The sequence below is a fragment of the Fukomys damarensis genome, unplaced genomic scaffold, assembly GCF_012274545.1.
Source record: "Fukomys damarensis isolate Sample0158 unplaced genomic scaffold, DMR_v1.0_HiC HiC_scaffold_13, whole genome shotgun sequence".
NCBI lineage: Eukaryota > Metazoa > Chordata > Mammalia > Rodentia > Bathyergidae > Fukomys > Fukomys damarensis.
Window position 1 is genome coordinate 38373180 of NW_022900925.1, and position 204 is coordinate 38373383.

Below are 204 nucleotides of genomic sequence, written 5' to 3' on the forward strand. Positions count from 1 at the left end.
TGCCCACAGCCCAGCGCCTATGAGGTCCGGCCGAGTTGCCGGCCCGGCTGGAGCTTGGAACCCTTGTGCCTCAGCCTCCCCTGTGCAGTGAGCTCGGAGCAGGGGTGCTGCTGCTCACACGGCTTCGTGACCCCAGCTAGGCCCCTCGCCATCCTGGCCACGTCTCGTGGTGACAGTGACCCACTCCGCTGGCCCTGCGCGGCC